Genomic DNA, 20,700 nt, shown 5'->3' with positions numbered 1-20,700 from the left:
TGAATGCATTGTTTCTCGATTACACGTTAAGCTTTATAAATTGTCGCCTTTGTCGCATTATCTCCCAAGTGATCTAGTGTCCATCGAATGTACACTAGATTTTGGAAGTTATACTTCTTTAGGCGCGATTTGGAGTACAACTTCATAATTTTGCACGCATGCGCACACAGACAGTATGGTATAAACGTTATACGGGATCTGATTGGGTGTTAAAATCATCTGTCAATAATTGTTCAATATGGAGATTTTGGATAAACAAATTAATGTTGTGTATATTAGTTTTTATTCTTGTGATGGCAGGGAAAAATGCAAGTTTATAATATTGTAGTGACTTGTTAAATAGTTTTTAAAAGCGACAGGTACGTAATAATTTTAAATGTCTCAGTATCCTAATAAAAAATTTCATAGGTAGGACCTACCTATTTGGAAAATTTAAAAAGAACCTACTAAAATATTATGTAATGCTTTGATTTACATAATTTGATTACATTCAAAATTTCTATCAATATTCACCTAATATATTGTTTTCTAACATTTCTAATATTTCTTTCAATTCTAAATAATTTCAATTCAAAATTAAAATAATTTGGTTAAATTCAGAACCGTCAAAAGTTTAATCCGTTTAGTTAGTTGATCTTCGCACAAGATGACACATGGTCTCCGTGGGTAAAAGTTTAAGGTGAATGAATTTCAATACTAACTGCGCTGATAAGCGGGTTCAAACCCCAATGGAAACATTTATTTTTTTATTTTTTTTATACATTTTATAATTGTAAGTTTATTATAATTTTTTTTCAGAAAATACATATTTAGTTAAAATTTTTTCCTACATTGTTCAGAAATCATTTGTGGCATTTTTCAATGTGTTTGTTTGTATGGGTTTTATTCTTTTATTATTTTAATTTTTGGCACTGTTTTAATACAAAATTTTGAGAAGTAGTACCTAAGTATTAAAATTAGTTTAATATTTAAATAAAATATAAATAAACTGTTTAAAGTATATTAATTTCGTTGAAATCATATAATAGAAGTATAACTTCTTACGTGCGTACAAAGTACAAACATATTCTTTTTTTTCTATTCGAAATAGATTGAAAAAATATTGAGGCTGGCCGGTAAATGAACTCGGATTGCCCGTTGCCAGATCAAATTAACGTCGTAACCACTACAACTGCATAAACCATTTAGGGAATAATCGTTAATTGGATTATACTTTTGTAGCTTAATAACCTCTAAACGGCTTAACCGATTTTGTTCACTAAATATTAGTTTGAAACGTATTGACAAGTAGTATCTTATGCATCTAAGGTCAAGTATGATAACTGAAGCTATTACAGGAATTATTGAGCTTGAAAAACCGTTTTTCCCATAAGAAATAGATTTGATCATACTTATGAAGCCTATAACTTAAAAATTCGAATTTTCTCGGATATAAGGTGTACACCGAGAGATTCGTCTAGAGTTCTTCTACAAACTCTCAGTTATTGGCGTAATTCGTAGGTTGAAATTTTGAGTAATTGTCGAAAAACCAAAGTTTTCAAAGTTTAGTTTTTCAGTTTTTCGGCTATACTGAGCCGTGTGTATGTCTGATCCTGACAGGTTAAACACCATTTGAAAGCTTAACTCAGTGCTATTGATTTGGTGTATTTACCGTTCTCCTGTCTCTTCTTGAACCGAAGATATATACCGCCAAAAAATATGCCGTTTTGTACTTACCAAGTCCTATAGCTGGCTTATGGGTAGTCAAAACTCACAAACTACACCGGTTCTGAATCGGCCCTCACCCTCTCTTCAAACACAGAAAAAAAATTCAGATGGGTTTAACTTTTCCACACACATACATACATACATATCCACAAACATTTTCCCTTTTTTAAATAAAAATTGACTCATATTTCTGAGCTCGGTAACTTTTGAACGGTATAACCGATTTTCAAAATTAGACATGCGCTGGAAAGGTAATGATGGTTTCTATTAGAAGCCGTAAAGGTCGGAGTTAAATTTTCGAAGTTTTTGGGAGTTTTGGGGACGAGAACGAAAAACAGACCATAAATAGGAAGGGCCGTAAAATCCACACCCTTGGACCAAAATGGATATTTGATATATGAATGGGTGAGTCTTTTCCTGAACTTTAAGTTGGGAGTTGGCCCAATGTTCAATTCAGTCAGATTTAGAAAATCGAAAATTTCGTGTATATATAGTGTCGCGTGTAGGGGGTGTAGGTGTGCGCCACTGGCGAGAACTGCCGTTCTCTGGTAATATACCTATATTATTTACAACCAATTCAATAAAAATTGAGACTTTCTGGATATAAGTCAGTCTTTTGATGAGGTCTGGACTACTGGCCTAGTCTATAATATTAAAAACCATCTAACGGAAGAGAATATATTATGGTGTGGTCGAATCTTATCTAACCAGTAGATACTTCCTCTTAGGCTCCAAGAGGAACGCACCGATTTGGAACCAGTTGAAACAGCCTCCAAAGCAATGTTCTTGGACCTATACTTTATCTACTATATACCAAGTATTTCTGAATAATACACTCAATGATAGCAGGTACATTCGCGGATGTAATAGTAGCATCACATCAAACTGTAGCTACGAAACAGATGTATTGCAACGAAAAACCAACCAAATTGTCTTAACAAGATCGAACTTTATCTGAACAATTGGAAAATAAAAGCAAATGCAGCCAAATTCAAACACGTAACCTTCACATTGAAAAGGGATACCTACGCACTGGTCATCATGAACGTGACTTAAAAAGCCAATGGCGAAAATTTCCTTGGTATGAATTTAGATCAACGTATTATATCTTCTTCTTCTTCTTCTTCCTTCTTGTATGTATAGGCTTTAAAGCCTGTTTCTTCTTCAATATTAGCCTTCTAAGTTGTTTAAGTTAACCATCTTTTTCTTGGTCTCCCAATACTTCTTCGTCCATTTGGTGACATATCTCGTGCTATTCGTACTATCCTATACTCTGCCATTCTACTAATGTGTTCGTTTAACTACTGTTTCCGTTTTGTCACCCATCCATTAGTGTCTTCTACATCGCATGATCTTCTTATGTTTTCGCTTCTTTCCCTATCCAACAGACTTTTCCCTGATATTCGTCGGAGTATTTTCATCTCTATTGTTTCTAGTAGTCGTCTCGTTTTAGATGTGTCAGCTCTTGTCTCCGCCATATACAGGGTGAGGCAAATAAAGGGCCTATTAGAAATATCTCGATAACTAAAGGCAACAGAATCATGAACATTGGAATAAAGGGGTTTTGAAGGATGATCTATTAAATAAAAATATTTTCATCTCTTTGCAACTTCCGGTTATACCGGAAGTCGCTTATAACTTCGTTTTTTTAAATGGGACACCCTGTATATTTTTACATTTTTGGATTCTCTTTGATGTCTTCTTTTTTAAAATATCAGGTTTTGTAATATTATACAAGGTATTTTAAAAGAAAATTACGTTTTTTATTAATTTCGTAGCAAAATTAACACCCTGTAGAATTGTAGTAGTTTGACATCTAAAACTCTACTTACGTTAAAATGATTTTTAATATACTCTACTATTGTTAAGAATCATTAGTATAGCTAAATTTTTAATTTTAGTATACAGGGTTGGTCGAAACTCGGGATGAGTATTTTCTGAGTTTTCTTAAATGGAACACCCTGTATTTTAGTATTGTAATGAAATGATATTTTATGGTACTTTTTTATTTCCTAAGCATTCCCTATACCTAACTGCTTTAATTTGTGCTTAATTTTTAATCGCACCAACAATCTTAACTAAATACGTAGGTATTTTGATAGCTAAACCATTATTGGTAATTTTAAGGACCAGGATTAATATGTATTTATTTCTGAAAAAGTATTTGGGATTAAGTATTTTCACGGCCAACCTAATAAAATTTCACGTATTTTTTGTTGCAATTAATGTTTAGCTTGAATCACCAATAACTCACAAATTAAAGCAGTTAGGTATAGGGAATGCTTAAGAAATAAAAAAGTAGGGGAAGTCGGGGCAAAGTGAACCGTTGGGGCAAAGTGAACTATCTTTTTAAATTTTAAATTATTCGCGCCAGTAATACAGTTTCAAACGTAAATTTAATATATTTAAGTTGGTAACATTGTGCTTACGACGAGAACACGTTTGACGAAAGCTGCTAAGTTGTGGATGAAATTTTTATTTTATCGTGGTAAAATTCTAATCTGGTAAGTGTGTAATCTAATGTATAACTCAACTAGTTATTATTGCATTAAAACGTTGTTAATCTATTATGTTAGGCATCTAATTAGAGATAGTTTTGCAAGAAAACGAAGATGATATGTAATGACAGTTTCACATTAACATCAAATGTCAAAAAAGTACCAGTGTGGGGTAAAGTGAAGTTTTTCGCAAGGGGCAAAGTGATCCTAGGTTCACTTTACCACCACTATTGTTTTGTAGTAGATAGATTTGTAGAATGTGTTTATTGAAGGTTGAAGGTTAGAAAATATATTTAGTCGGGATTTGTAAATCTCGGTTTAATAATTATCCGAGATTAATTTACTAATTCTTGTATCGCCTAAAATTAAACCGGATAAAAAACTACTATAGATATATTATAGGTCTGGATCCCGCGTATGAAAAAAAAGTTGATTAATAGCAAGCTGAAATTTTGTTAATAGCTTAAGGGTGTCTAGTCGGATATACTTTGATATATGGGAACACTGTAACAGGGGCAGTTTTAATTGTGGAACAGGTTAAAAATTTGGAACGGTCACACCACGAAAACGGCACATTCATTTTGTCCGAAAGAACAGACTTAAACTCTTCGAATGGAGATTAAAATCTCATGCAAAAATCAGACTGCTATTTATCACCAAATGGGCGTTTTAATGAGTGGAACATGTAGAATATGTCAAATGACAGGAATTATGAGAAAAAAGTTGCAGTAAAACGAAAAATTGCTGTGCCAGAATCTTCTGACTCCGAAGACCATGATGTTGATGATGCCCACTTGTGCGAAGGTTCCAGTGACACGGAAACCTTCAGTGATGAAGATGTTGAAATTTTGCAAACAAACCAGCTTACTGCAGTTCCAACGAAAAATGTGTTTGCCGAAGATTTTATATTAGTTCAACTAACTAATGATAAAATAAAAAAAGAATTTGTTGCCCAAGTTAAAGATCCATTAAAAAACGGGTATGAAGTAAAATTTATGAGACAGTACAGAGGAAACTGGAACATCTTCGTCTTTCCAGAGGTAGATGATATCTCGGTAATAACTGCATCTCAAATCATGGGCAAGCTTCGCTTTAAAAGTCTCAGATATGGAAAAATCCAGTTTACATAGAATCTTTTATGTTTTAAGTTTGTTTAATTGTATTTCTTGATTAAATATTTAATTGATCTGATATGTTTTACTTTGCCCCAATCCCAAAGTTCACTTTGCCCCGCCTGAGGGGCGAAGTGAACTTTTTGCGACTTTTGGGAAATATGTTTACAGCATATTACATAAAACTGTTTCTTATTTTGGTATTGGATTATGTAGCCAAATGGTTCTGCTATCGTATGACCAAAAAATAGTGTGAATTATTATTTTCGTATAAGTCATATTATTTGACAAATCTTAACTGGTTCACTTTGCCCCGACTTCCCCTACTATAAAATATCATTTCACTACAATACAAAAATACAGGGTGTTCTATTTAAGAAAACTCAGAAAATACTCATTCTGAGTTTCGACCAACCCTGTATACTAAAATTAAAAATTTAGCTATGCTAATGATTCTTAACAATAGTAGAGTATATTAAAAATCATTTGAACGTAAGTAGAGTTTTAGATGTCAAACTACTACAATTCTACAGGGTGTGAATATTGCTACGAAATTAATAAAAAAACGTAATTATCTTGTAAAATACCCTGTGTAATATTACAAAACCTCATATTTTAAGAAATAAGACAACGAAGAGAATCCAAAAATGTAAAAATATACAGGGTGTCCCATTTAAAAAAACGAAGTTATAAGCAGCTTCCGGTATAACCGGAAGTTGCAAAGAGATGAAAATATTTTCATTTAATAGATCATCCTTCAAAACCCCTTTATTCCAATTTTCATGATTCTGTTGCCTTTAGTTCTCGAGATATTTCTAATAGGCCAGTTATCTGCCTCACCCTATATATATATATATATATATATATATATATATATATATATATATATATATATATATCAATGTTGGTTTAATTGCTGCTTTATAGATTCTTGCTTCTCTGTCTTGTCTTAGGTGCTTGTTTTTTCCAGAATGTGTTATTAAGAGATCCCGCCGCTTTACTTGCTTTTAAGCTTTGTTGTCATACTTCCTCTTCAACATCTCCGTAACTGGTTATATCTATTCCCAGATATCTAAACCTTGCTTCCTGCTTTATTATTTTTCCATCAATTTTGATTTTACATCGTAGTGGGTATTTAGATATTGTCCTACATTTGGTTTTTTCTGCTGATATTATCGTATTGAATTTCTTTGCTGTTGTATTGAAGATGTGTGTTAATCTTTGGAGATTGTCTTCTGTCTCGGCGATTAATGCCGCGTCGTCTGCATGACATAATATTTGGATTTCTTTGTTCCCCATTCTGTAACCATGACCTTTACGTAGTGCTTCTATTATTTCGTCCATTATTATATTATTAAAGAGCAGTGGGCTCAACCAGTCACCTTGTCTGACTCCTCTTTTTACAGGAAGAATTATTACATGAAGAACACATTGTCTTTCTTGTCTCTGGTGCTGTGTCTTTAAGTGTAGTTCAGCGACTACACTGGCAAATCTGTCTCTGTCCAATGCAGCTCTAAACAGAGATGTTTCATCAAAGCCGGTCCAGTCTCTGATATTTCTTAGCCATGAAATCTAGCGCCTACCGGGATCCCGTTTTCCTTCAATCTTGCCCTGAATTATCAGTTGCGCGAGGCGGTAATTTTAGTTTCTGATTATGTGTCGCAGGTAGCTAACTTTTCTAACTTTGATGATCTTTAGCAGCTCCTTATCTACACCTATTCTCCTCAAAACATTTTCGTTGGTGGTGTGGGTGGTCCAAGGTATTTTCAAGATTCTTCTATAAAGCCAACTCAACGAATAAAAAGAAGAAAAATAACGGGTTAAATAAAAAGTTGGAGGATATTGAAAAAGACAAGAAATCATAAAATAAACAATTTTACAAAAAATTGAGAGCAACAAATAATTCGCCCAGCATTAAAACATGGGGACTAACAAACCAAAATGGATAAACCGTGTTCAAGTACAAATATGGAAATAGTATAATATGGAAAAAATAATATTATGAAAAAAATGCAATTTACTACGGAGGAAATACACTGCGATTAAGAAGTAAGACCAATAGTACAAGATAACGACAACGCAGAAATTCCCGCAGAAGAAGAATCACCTACTAAAAGAAATTAAAACATTCGACAAGCAAGAGCAGGAGAAAGCAGGAAATGTAATAATAGTGGAATTAATAAGATACGAAGGAACAAAATTACACAAAGAAATAAACCAGCTAACATAACAAATATGGGCACAGGAAAAAGATACCAGACGATTGGAACAATATAATAGTACCTAATGTTGTTCTGAAGCTATTTTCTTGTGGCATTTCAACTTTAAAATGTATAATTTATGTCTAAATTGTCGATATAAATGAGTCAGATTAAATAAATTATTAGAAAAATTTTTTACTAGGCAACAACATTATTGTTTAATTCATTAATATTTTTTGTATTTTGACAACGACATCCGATTTGGGCGTCGAAACGTTAATAAAATCATTATTTTAGTAAAATTGTGGCGTATTTCCCATCAAAACTAGTTAATAATAGTACCTGTATATAAAAAAGGAGATCTAGAATTACAGAGCAATACCTTTATTAACCCAGATATTACTGAAACTTTTATTGTTAACATTTTGAATTAATTTCGAATTTTCATGGAAATTATAGCATATGGAACCAAAAAACACAATCATATATTTTTTTATGACGATACCTGTCAAGTTTTGACATGTTCTTTTAAAAGGACGGTAGTAATATACGGTACCAGATATCATATATATTTTATTAGTATCAATTTACAAAGAATGAAAGGATTTAAAACAAAATTTTGGATGTAAAGGTATTTTGCACTTTTCACACAAAAACTGGACTTTTTTGTGACAATATCCACATCGCGATTGCTTTTCTTGATAAAGAACCAAGTGGTTAATACCGTCATATCTTGAATTGGCTACCGAATTCGAATTCCGCTTAGAGGGTCCGCGTTTTGTTTCTTTTTTAAAAGTTTCCAAAATATTAGTTGCAATAGATCTTCTAAATTCAAGTTGATCCAGTTTACCGTCTTGAGTTTTGTGAATCTGCCACGCATTTTGAATAGCCATATCAACGCAATGAGCAAAAAGGGGAAAATACCATTTCTTTCCTCTTATGGACACTCGATATAAACTGATGTTCTGGTCACTGCGATCAACGCCGCCCATGAAGTTGTTGTATATTCTAACAATATTTGGTTGAGGAACTTGAATATGTTTTTTCTCTGCTTGTGAAAATCTCTTTACAGAGAAGCAAGGCATTACTGGTACAAAATTGGAAGCAATAGAAACGATATTATTATCATGCCAGCGGCAAACCACTATTCCTGTATTTTTATCAAGACGATACTCGTATTTACCACGTACAGTTTTTTTCATAATAGATGAACAGGGTAAAGGGCATTTCATGGTGCGATTTTCCCTTACAGTGCCTGTACCAAATATGCCTCTTTGTTTTAGCTCATGCAGTAAATGAATAGAAGTAAAATAATTATCAAAAATAAGATGGAATCGCCTTTGAGGCCATACTTCATTCAATCTGTCTGCATAGGATAGAACTACTGATGCACCCAATCCAAGGACTTTATATTGTTCAGGTATTGTAGTGGAATTACCTTGGTAAGGAGAAAACCAAACTACGTATCCCAGACGAAGGGCTCCTACCCACATTTTGTACCCCCAACGGATTGGTTTTCCCCTGATGAATTGTTTTGTGGGATGGCGACCAAAATACGGAACCATTGCCTCATCTATGCTGTGATGTTGTTCTAAAGGGGAAAATTGTATAAATTTTTTGTTTATTACGTCGAACAGGGGTCGCATCTTGGCAAATCTATCAAATTTATCTAATGACAAGTTATTGCAAACATGCAAAACTTTCATTATGTGGGAAAATCTATCCCTAGATATAGCAGCTACCACCATTGCGTTGTGCGAATCGTCACGATTTTCCCAGTCCATGTACCTTTTCGGCACAACCACATAACCACTCAATACAAGAACGCCTATAAAACATCGAATCTCATTTTGAGTAATGTCGTTCAAAAGATTTCTTTGTCCTGCGTAGATGTTAGTGTATTCGGTAACCAAATTGATGACTTCATCATCAAAAAACAAATTGAAAATTTCCATCGGCGACTGAGTCATTTTCGGTCCAAATTGAGTTGTCCAGTGAGTACAATCAGGGTGTTGATACAAGTCTCCTTGAATCCAGTGTGCAGATATTCTCTTCTCTAATTGACGGGGCAGCTTTTCCTTGGAAAGAAACAAAGCCAATGGTATATTGTCATCATCCGAATCTTCTTCTGGTAGGCTGGAATTCACAGAATCTTGTGGTAATTCAGTCGCGTTGTCAAAAACAAGTTCTACATCGTTTCTCAACTGACTACCCGGTAAATTATTTATTGTAGTTAATTCTTCATCGCCGGAGTCGCAATCGGTGACATCATCATTGGCATTTTCTGGGGGAAATATGATCAAACCATCTGGAGGGACTGGGATTTCATCAGAATCAAGCTCTTCTAATAGCTCATGCAATTTGAGAGGCCTCCTGAAACAATACGCACGTTGGTAGTACTAATTACTACCGTCCTTTTAAAAGAACAAAATGAAATCCCAAGCGGCGAGCCTTTGAAACAACGTGACAACTATTCGAGCCTAGAATATACGTACATAGGTCCCTATTATACAATAATCCACATGCCAATGCCGTGAAATAACAGTTTTTTAATTCTAGACTTACCTCCAATTATAAGCATCCATTTTGTAGTCCAAAACCTGGCAATTTACACAGATAACCTCACAATTACAGCATGTGCGCGCACTAAAATCGTTAAAACTTGTCGAATGCTGGCTCTTGAAAACTCTCCATCTAGAGCCATCTATCAGTTGGTAGCTGTACTAACCTAAATTACGCATAATTTACACTGCCTTTTAAAAGGACGGTAGTAATATCTGGGTTAAACACCGCATGTGCATATAAAATTCTAGCAAACATACTAAATAAGAGACTTAAATCGAGAAGATCGGCAATTAATCCCAAACATAAAGGGGAGCAAATAATTCAAAAATCGAGAGAATAGAACAGAAAATGCACCTAATATTCATAGATTTAAAAGGCGCCTTTGACAAAATCAATCAGACGAAAATGATGAAGGACAGAGAATCTTGGGATCCCAGAAAAATTAAGATATAATTGCTAACAGTGAGCCTACAGAACACCGCAGCAAAAATCAGTTTCAACGGAACAACTTTTAAGGAGATCAGTGTAAACAAAGGCGTGAAACAAGGTGACTCTATCTCACGCCGACACTAAAAGAGAGAACAGAGAAAGGAATTCTGAAAGGCGAAAAGACATATAGAATGAATAATAGTCTGCTGAGAAGCAAGATTCTAAGTAAGAGAACAAAAATTAACCTATATAAGACTTTAATAATACCTGTTGTTACATATGGGATGGAAACAATGACAATTAACAAGAAAGAAAAAAAACCCTTCTGAAATTTTAAAGAAAAATAATGAGAACAGTACTAGGCCACAACGTAAAAAGAGAGGAAGAAATAAGAATGAAAACAAATGCCGAAATTGAAGAAGAATCTAGTCAGATACATAAATTCGTCGCTTAGAATGGATAGGACATATACAGAGACGCCCACAATCAAATATCTTAAGAAGGATAACTAATTGGGCACCACTATGGCCCAAGTGTAGGGGAAGACCTAGAAGAAGATGGGTGGATGATGTAGAAGAAGATATAAGAGCAACGAAAGTGAAAAACTGCAAAGTTCAATGCGAGGAGACAGGAAGAAATGGAAAAGAGTTACGGCTGGAGCAAAGACACACAGACAGCAAGCTATAAATGACAGAGATCTAGTCCACCTCACCCATGATACAATAACAGAAGATATGACATGGAGCAGGTAGGCGGGGCCAACGTAGCTACGTCACTCTGTGAGTAGATCAGCATTATATTCAGTGTTGTATAGTAAACACTGTTTTCGTACTTCCGGGCCTAAAGTGACAACTTCACTCCCTTGTGACAGGTACTAAAGTGTCACATTTAATCCCTCCGGGATTAAATATTGACGAAACTCCCGGAACGATTAAATCACAAACAAACGAATTTAAGGGATATTTTATTGAAAAATATAATTAATTAGAATGGTAATTAACGTTAATATTCAAATTAATATTGTGACATGACTTCTTTGGCTTAAATCCCTCATTTCTTCTCTTCAAAAAAGCTAATAATTTTGGAAATTTACTTATATCAATATCTTCTCTAATGTTAATAACCGATTTCAGCATTGAGTAATGTGCCCAGAGAGTTGAGGCACAAACCGCTTTTGATTTATCATCGAAGTAGACTAACAGCGCATTTTCAGTAGGTTGTCTCACATTTTTTAAGCGGCACCACTTTTTAAAAGCATCGTACTGCTGCTCGTATAGTTTTCTAGATTTCGGTGGTAACAATTCTTCACCTACTTCGGCTGCTCTTTTATCAATATCAGATACACCTTCTTCACTCATGATACCAATAATTATCAATAACAATGTTTCTTTACAATGACACTAGTAATGACAATGTTTCTAAATTATAACTGTCACAACGCAATGTTACTATGGTAACTTATTTTAAAGACAGTTTATTAAATGAGTTGAAGAGAGAAAAAACTGATTGAAATTATTGAAATAATTAATAAAATCATACCGGAAGTACGAAAAGTATCGTATATACCTTGCGACTGAAGTACATTTAATCCTTCAGGTAAATTATGGCCCTCCCTGCGGTCGGGCCATAAACTTTACCTTCAGGATTAAATGTACTACTTCAGTCCCGCGGTATATAATGTACTATTATTTTTGTGTTTAAGGTGAATTTTACTTATAATTTGTTACACTTTTATCAAAAATATTATATTCATAGTTAGATTTGAATAGTCCTTAGGAGGTTTGATCATAAATATAATTAATGAATAAGAGAACTTAAGTATGTAATAAAAAATATAACTGATGGGCTTCATGACTATCGCAGCTTTAACTTTTTTATCATTTAACACATTACAATTTTATTGTTACCTTTATTTCATCGTCAGTACATGTATTATACAGAGTGTATAATACATGTATTATATATAGGGTGGAAGGCACTTATGGAATAAAATTATTTCTGTCCTTGTTTTAAAAAATTTTTAAAAACGCTGAAACCCGTTCATTTTTATATATAAATGTAGGCTTTTTAAACCTAAATTTAAATTTTAACAAGGTGATTCACGCAAGCCTGGTATAGTTCATAAGCTTTATTTTTAATGGAACACCCTACATATTTTTATATTATTAAAAGCTATTTAACGGCCTGATTCCAACGACCCATATCATGTATGGTATATTATGAATAATACAGGGTGAAATTTTGAAAATACCGTGTATGGAAACCACTTATGGAATAAAATTGTTTGTGTCCTTATTTTAGAAAATTATAAAAAACGCTAGGATACGTCAACTTTTAAATTAAGATTTGCTCTCTTTAAACATTAATTAAAATATACGGGGTGATTCACACAAGTCTATCATAATCCATGATTTTTAATTGTAATTGAAATGTATATTTTTATGTTTTTCGAATTTGCTAAATAACTTCATCACAAAAAAGTGTATTGTATAGGGCCTATTATGAATAATACAAGATGAAATTTTAAAATTATATAGGTTAAATTTTCGTCAAGATAGGTATTAAATAGTTACCTACATAAAATTTTGAAATAATTTAATAATTTATCATACTTTAAATAATAGTAAAGTATGTATATAATAATGGTATTTTAGCTAAATAAAGACATATATTTTCTAAACTAAGTATAAATAATATTTATTTTTTTTAGTTTTGTATCTATAAGGTCTTGACGAAATTTATGAATAATTTAAAATTTTCACCTTTTCAAAATTTCACCTTGTATTATTCATAATGGACCCGAATAATACATTTTTTTTTTTTAGATGAAGTTATAAAGTAGCTTCTAAGCACATAAAAATATAGAGGGTGATCTATTAAAACTAAAGATCATGGACTATGCTATACTTGCATAAATCACCCTGTAAATTTAAATCTATGTTTGTAAAGCGCCCATTTAAATTTAAAAGTTGACCTGTTCCGGCATTTTTTATAATTTTTAAAATAAGGACACAAACAATTTTATTCCATAAGTGGATTCCATAGTTAATCATTTCAAAATTTTCATAATTCACCCTACATGATATAGTTAGTTGAAATAAGGTTGTTAAGCAGCTTTTAAAAATATAAAAATATACTGGGTGTTCTATTAAAAATAAAGCTTATGGACTCTGTTTGACTTTTATGAATCACCCTGTAAATTTAAATTTGTGTTTAAAAAGTGCAGATATTTATTTAAAAATTGACGAGTATCAGCGTTTTTTATAATTTTTCGAAACAAGGACAAAAATCATTTTATTCTACAAGTGCCTTCCACACTGTATAATTAGGAGTATGTTGCCTAATAATAAAAAAATCATGTTTCTGATTGATTTTTATTATTAGAATATGTTCTCAATAATTATATTTAATCATACTAAAGAAAACAGCACTTCTAGAAAGTTTCACAACTGATATTAAAAGCTAAAATCTCAACATCATATTGGCAATGCATTCGAAATTTAAAGGATCTACTCACAACGTGACGTCATGCGCGACCTGAACGAAACTAGGAATGCTCCATATCATATATTGTGTTATTGTATCATGTACCTCACCCAAGAATAGGATTTTGAACGCCACGGCGTTAGCTATTCCCTAGGGATTGTGATGCTTAATAAATGAAGATTAACCACGTTCACTGGCTGGATGACAACTGTGGAAACAAAAGATACCCCTGATTGTGAAAAGTGACGTTTCTGTACAATTGTTCATGAATGAATACTAATATTTATATATAATTATGTGCTTGCAGATTTAACACAAAATTTATTTTTCTACGAGCGTGCAGAAATGTCTATTTTCGCGCACGCATTTTAGTTTAGAAAGTTTTACTTTTCCGCACGCGTGTTACTTTTCCGCACGCGTTTTACTTTTCCGCACGCGTTTTACTTTTCCGCACGCGTTTTACTTTTCCGCACGCGTGTTAATTTAGATATGTAAATAAGGCCTTAAAGTAATTATAATACATGCAATAAACTAATATTTAGATATTATATACTAATTTATTTCAAATATATCTTATTGTGTTCATGTTTTAATGAACTTAACGCGAGAATTCGATGAAATAAAATAATTTTGACATAAATATTCGAAAGTCAAATCAGTAGACAATAACAGTGGTTTTGAATCGTCGTCATGGAAACCAATATTGTCGTCATGCTAACCAATTATGCTGACACTTTCGTTTTGACAACCTTGTCAAAGAATTAATTGGTGTATGTATTTTAATATTAATTAAATTAATTGATTAAGACTTGGTCATTTTTTAAAGACTCGTAGAAAAAATATTGTTCCTACCGATTGCAGAAAGTCTCTTTTCCGCACTCGACTGCTTGCCGAACTACCGCTTCGCGTCGTTCGGCACACTGCAGTCGCGTGTCTAAAAGTATGACTTTCTGCACTTGTTAGGAAAATAACTATTTTCTACGAGCGTGCAAAAAGGTCTACTTTTCCGCACGAGCTTTAGTTTAGAAAGTTTTACTTTTCCGCATTACTTTTCCGCACTGAATTTGGATATTTATAATACATGCAATAAACTAATATTTAGATATATTATTTACTAATTTATTTCAAATATATCTTATTGTGTTCATGTTTTAATGAAATTAATGTGACAATTCGATGAAATAAAATTATTTTGACATAATATTCGAAAGTCAAATCAGTAGACAATTACAGTGGTTTTGAATCATCGTCATGGAAACCAAGATCGTCGTCATTGTAACCAATTACATATATTGAGAGTTTGGTTTCGACAACCTTGTCAAATAATTAATTTGTGTATTTTTATATTAAGTCAATTAATTGATTAAGATTTGGTAATTTTTTAAACGCTCGTAGAAAAAATATTGTTCCTAACTCTTGCGGAAAGCCTCTTTTCCGCACTCGACTGCTTGCAGAACTCTGCTTCGCGTCGTTCGGCAAACTGCAATCGCGTGCGGAAAAGTATGACTTTCCGCACTAGTTAGGAAATACTATATTGTGCAACAAGTGCAGAAAGGTACTAATTTGTCACGAGTTTGAAAAGTTGCGGTACGAGCGCAAGCGAGTGCCGCAATTCAACCGAGTGAGAAATTACCTTTTTGCACGTGTTACACACTATACTTTTTCTTCTACAACCACAGTTTTTACTAAAAATAAAAATCACAATTTCCAAACGAAGATTTATTATAATAATAAATTATAAATTTTAAACTGTATTTAATTAATACTAATCAATTTATCAAGTCAAGAATATCAGTCAAGTTCAAGTAAAAGTTTTTGTAGATATTGTGCTGTAATTACGTTTGTAGAAAAAATATTGTATGATATGCGTGTTAAAAAGTACATTTTTAAGGCACTCATGTGAATTGCAGAATTCGCTTCGCTCATTCTACAAACTTTCACATGCGTGCCTTAAAATTGTACTTTTAACACTCATATCATAAATAATTATTATGATATAAGTGTTAAAAATAAAATTTTAAGGCACATGAGTGCCTTAAAATTGTAATTTTAACACGTATATCATACAATATTTTTTCTACAAAAGTCTTATATATCAACAATTATAATTTATTCATTCTCAATTACAGTACAATTCCTACAAAAACTTTTACTTTGACTGACATTCCATTTTTGACACTGACATTACATCAAAACTGCCTATACTGTCAATATATAACAACTATAGAATAACATCTACTTTTATTATTGTATATTCTAACAAATTTTAATAGTTTTTTTCTACAAACGTGTTCAAAATGCAATATTACAGTTTAAATTAAATTTTAAAAAACCTTTTTCAAATTGCGCAAGTTGTACTGTTCATATTAATATTAATAAATAAAATATAAAAAATATTTTGACGTTTGTTTTCAAAATTTGACATTTCAATTTTAACTGCAGTGCCTTAAAAATTTTAAGTATAATAACCGTCTTACAGGTTATATATATTTGTCTGCATTTTAACCACCAGATATAAACAGAAGATAATAAAGTTACTCAGAATGAGGTAGTCATTTGTAGAATACTAAATTTAACGTTTAAAAATAATGTGTTAAATTAGCGAATTTTCCAGATTTCTCGGACTTGAGATGTAGTTAAATCAGTTCTTTTTTGAAAAGTACTATCAAATCTAATATCTTAAATAAAACAATTTCATCAAAAGATGTTATAATTATATTTCTTGTGGAATGTAATGGTACTGTGCAGAAAAGAACTTTCCGGCACAGAAACGTCACTTTTCTGCACACTAATCTCATATATCATATACTGTGAGAAAATGTCAAGTTTCTTAACATAAAACTGTGCAGAAAAGAGCATTTTGAATAGTGGTTGTAGAAAAATAACTATTAGGTACATAAAATACTAATAATACTCCGCATAATTGGCTGCAGAGCTATGACTATTTTTTCGTCTTATATTTATTCTCCCCACTCCCCCTAATTTCTCGAATTTCCAACGTGTGAATTAATTTGTGCTCCAGTTAAAACTTTACGATTCCCATTAAAATAAAAAGTGACATTTAAGATAAGGTATCTTAATTGTCGTTATCCAGTTATTCCATTACAAGAGTTCCCGGACTGACTGCTTCCAGCACCATTTGGCTTGGAGATAATTAGTGAACAAATTATTAATTATAAGTAAAATAATTAATTACTAGCTGTAGAAGCTTTAAAAAGGCCCATTAATCACAGTCGGGATGCTCTAAAAGAAATTCGTGTGTGGTAAAAGGAGATAGGTTGTAACTAATATCTTCCGCGCTGATGTCGATTGGTTTTTCTATCAATCAAAGCGGCTGTGAATTATCGGCTTTTAAATTTATGTAAAATGCTCAGATCGGTATAGACTTTTTAGAAAATCGTTTTTGGCTTTTGAAAGCAAATTATTAAAATACTAGAGGCATGCTGATTTTTTGCCATAGACGGAAAATATAAATTAATAATTAATTAAAGATTTAATTGCAAATAAATTTTTATTTTTGACATTTATTTTTGTATTATTCCTAATTAAAACCATACTGGGGAATACTTTGAAAAACAATCTGCTGACTTTGGTTTTTGAGCTCTATTATAGATATTTGGACATGATGGTTTAAAACTAGGTTTAGAAACTCTGCCGTGCTTAACTTAAAAGTGGTATCTCCAATTTTGTGCCAAATGGAGTTATGATGTTATACATATAAACCTTTACATTCTACATTATTTTTCTTAACTTAAAAGTTGTAAAAGCTTATAAAAATAAAAATATATTGTTAAAATAAATTGTGGTATGTACAACAAAACAGCGCTGTAATAGTCTTAAACGTGGTATCTACTATTCCTTAGCTAGTAAGTGGTATGTTCTCAAAATTCTGTACATACCACTTTTAAGACAAGTAATTCACCGCCTTATGAATGCGCGCCTAAAAATGCAATGTTTGTTTTCATTTGATTTAAATCAAAGCAACAAATGTGTTAGTGTTTCATTCTACCTAGGAAATTTTCTTATTTAGTCCATTCTTTCACGGTTTTTGCTCTAAATTTTAAAGAGCCGCTTCGATTGACATGCAATTTGGCATATATATAGCTTACATGACAAAGAAAAAAAGTGATATTGTGCCGATGCGTGCTTTTGGCCTGGGGGTGACTTTCACGCCCTATTGGGGGTGAAAAAATATATGTCCAAAATAAGTCCGGAAATGGGTAAACTGACTAATTTTAAGTAACTTTTGTTCTATAGAGCTTTTTCGCCAAGTCAACACTTTTTAAGTCATTTGCGAGTGAATATGTTCATTTTTCAACAAAATAACCACATTTTTGGCCGTTTTTTTCGCAAATAACGCAAAATGTAAGTATTCTGTCGAAAAAAAGTTCTTAGCAAAAGTATAGCCTATAAAAAAGTAAAAAAATGGTGTACGCGTTAGGTCTCTGGATCTCGTAGAACCAGAGTTATAGCCAATGAAAAATAGATTCATATTTACCAAATTTCAAATAGAATATTTCGACGTGAAATATCCAAAAAATTAAGCACTTTTGGGGAAAACCTATTTTAACTTTTTTAAGGTGTTTAAAAAATCTTTACTTCTATTTTTACAAAAAGTTCCTAGCATTAAATTTAAGCAAGGTACGCTCAAAATAAAGTTGGTCCCTTTTGTTTTTGCAAAAAAAAAATCGGGAAGAAAACCCCCTAATTAGCAACTTAAATGAAATTATTCGTTACCGCTCCACAAATTATTTTATTTATGTTGTTTTTATATGATCTGTAAGTTTCATCGATTCAAAGTGCTTATTTTTGAAAAAATAGGTTTCAAATAAAATTTTTTTAAATTTAAATTTTGAAAAATATGCTTTTTTTCAAAATAACTTAAAAATTGTTAGAGATACCAAAAATCTCGAAAAATAAAAAAGTCAGATTTGATTTTCTGAATATCATGTATATTTTTGTTTTTCTGTTAGACAAAAATTGATTAAGATTTGGTGTTTCTAAATTTGCATACATTCGTGATCAGTGACGCGTTCAACCCATTTTAACTACAGCCCTTTCAATAATAAGGACTTTAAACCGATGAAACTTACAGATCATATAAACAATATATACACGAGTCAAGAAACTTGTGCAGTCGTAACGATTAAGTTCATTTCAGATACTAATTACACGCTGATTTTCTCGATTTTTTTACCAAACCCAAAAGGGACTAACTTTATTTTGAGCGTAACTTGTTTAATTTTGATGCTAGAAATTTTTTTTGTAAAACAAAAATAAAGCTTTTTTTAAACACTTTTAATAAGTTGTAATGAGATTTCCCCGAAATGTGCTTCATTTTTGGTAATTTCACGTTAAAGTATTCCATTTCGAATTTGACGAATATGAACCTATTTTTCATTAGCTTATAACTCTGCTTCTACTAGGTGTAGAGACGTGATATATACACCTTTTTTTTAATTTTTTACAAGCTATATTTTTGTCAGGAATGCTTTTTTCGACAAAATACTTAATATTTGAGTTATTTGCGAAAAACCGTCTAAAAGCATGGTTATTTTGTTGAAAAAATGAACATATTCACTGCCAAATAACTCGAAAAGTATTGACTTAGTGAAAAAACTCTATAGAACAAAAGTTACTTAAAATTAGCCAGTATATCCATTTCCTGACTTTTTTGGACGAATATTTGAGTTTGGACGCCCCCAGGGCAAAAGCACATATCGGCACAATATCACTTTTTTTCTTTGACTTGTTAGCTATGTGTATGACAAATTTCATGTCAATCCAATCGGTTCTTTAAAATTTAGAGGTGTTGCAATATTTTACCGTTAAAAAACGGACTAATTATAATTTTGTTTTTACCTAGAAGTAGGCACAGTTTAGGTAAGTGTAGTTCTGGGGAAAAAGTACTTTGCAAACAATTTTTTATATGGACATTGTGATACAGTAAAAATAATGATCGAAACTACAAGACTGCTTTTCTAGAAACTCAGAAAAAATTATCTGTCACAGTATTAGTAAACAAGGTAAGCATACCAAGACTCCCAAAATTGATAGAAATGTGATAAGAGCTGATATCTTCAAAAGTTTAATCCTGCTCTATCTCATTATCGCCGCGAACACGCCCTAAATAAACGATACATACCGAGTGATTTAACTATTCAGGTTTTGTATTCAGATTTCAAAGAAAAACACCCCAACTTTCTATGGTATTACGAAATATATCGAACGGTACTAAGTAAAGATATGAATATTTCATTTACAAAATTCGGCCATGAAGGGTGTGAAGCCTGTGAAACGTTTTTGCTACATAATCCGGAACATACACAAGAAAATCCTTGTGTAGACTGCGAAGTTTGTATATTGTGGCAAAACCATATCTTCAAGGCAAATGAAGCTCGTTCAGCCTACCAGCTAGACAAAGAGTATTTAAATGACAAAACTGTGTACCTATTTTTCGGGAGATCTTCAAAAACTTATCATGCTCCCCAGATTGGATATGTGTAAAAAGGCGATATTTTGTCCAAGAATCATAGTATTCAATCAGAGTTTTTTCAGATTGGCACAAAACAGAAAAAAGTTATACCAATTTCCCTACTTTGCCATGAAGACCTCGCAGGAAGGCAAAAAGGAGACTTGGTGACCATGTATTTCTTTTTAGAAATGAGAGATTATGAACATATTGCGTTATGGGTAGTCAAA

This window comes from Diabrotica virgifera, chromosome 6, assembly GCF_917563875.1.
Source record: "Diabrotica virgifera virgifera chromosome 6, PGI_DIABVI_V3a".
Classification (NCBI taxonomy): domain Eukaryota; kingdom Metazoa; phylum Arthropoda; class Insecta; order Coleoptera; family Chrysomelidae; genus Diabrotica; species Diabrotica virgifera.
This window is presented reverse-complemented; position numbering follows the sequence as displayed.